The sequence below is a fragment of the Micropterus salmoides genome, unplaced genomic scaffold, assembly GCF_014851395.1.
Source record: "Micropterus salmoides isolate LMB-PRFRI ecotype aquatic unplaced genomic scaffold, ASM1485139v1 Ms_hic_scaffold_4, whole genome shotgun sequence".
NCBI classification, from domain to species: Eukaryota; Metazoa; Chordata; class Actinopteri; order Centrarchiformes; family Centrarchidae; genus Micropterus; species Micropterus salmoides.
This window is the reverse complement of record NW_024043372.1, coordinates 26,805,270-26,806,188: the sequence shown is the minus strand read 5'-3', so window position 1 is coordinate 26,806,188 and position 919 is coordinate 26,805,270.

Below are 919 nucleotides of genomic sequence, written 5' to 3'. Positions count from 1 at the left end.
CAGTGGGCTTCTGTGTGATTTAGTTTTTCTAATATATTTGCTGTTTATCATTAAGGGGCTTTATGGACATTGTTGATCAAATGCTTCATATTGTTTTGAAATGGCTACTTAAAAACTATGTACATTAAAAGAAATGACTGTACACAGTTTACACAAGAACATTTGCAAGTACACCCACAATACCAGTTATAGAGGATTCATGCACGGGCAGATTGGCCATCTGGCAATTCTGGCAAATGCCAGAGAGGCCGGCCCATTTGTTTTGAGGTGGAAATAAAAATATACGGTCATGTGAGAAACACTTAATATATATAAGTTAATTGTTTTTACAGGGCGACGTAGGGCTGGACAATAAAACGATAACAATATTTATCACTTTTTTTTCAATAATATAACATGTTCAATAAATGTTTGATTTTATTCACTTGAATTATACACGAATTAGGACTTTTTGTGAAGTGATCCACTGTTTGGCCTCAAGTGTTGACCACAATTAATCAGGTTTCTTCAGCTTTCAATCGGGAGCAAAAATTAGCTTTTAAAGTATGCTGTGCCGTGCAGACTGGTTCAAGCCATGGTGACACTTTCTGAAAATGTGTGATCTTATTGTTATAAACCTGTGTGCACAGCAACATGATTTAAGATAAGAATCATTCATCCCACAGGAAATTATGTTCAAGGCTCTCAAAAAATTATTTTTTTTTCTTAAATTTTTCTCCTTTCAAGTTTTCTAAGTTGGTCTTCCTTCATCCTTGAACTTTCAATATGTTCAAGCTGTGATTTCGCCACTAGAGGGCACTGTCTCTCATTACATGCTCATTGACCTAATGACCTCTCTGATGTGAAGCTAATGCCAGCCAGAAACAGTTAAGCTCATTTTGGTCATACTGGACGACCTCACCACAAAGTTGTGGGGTGT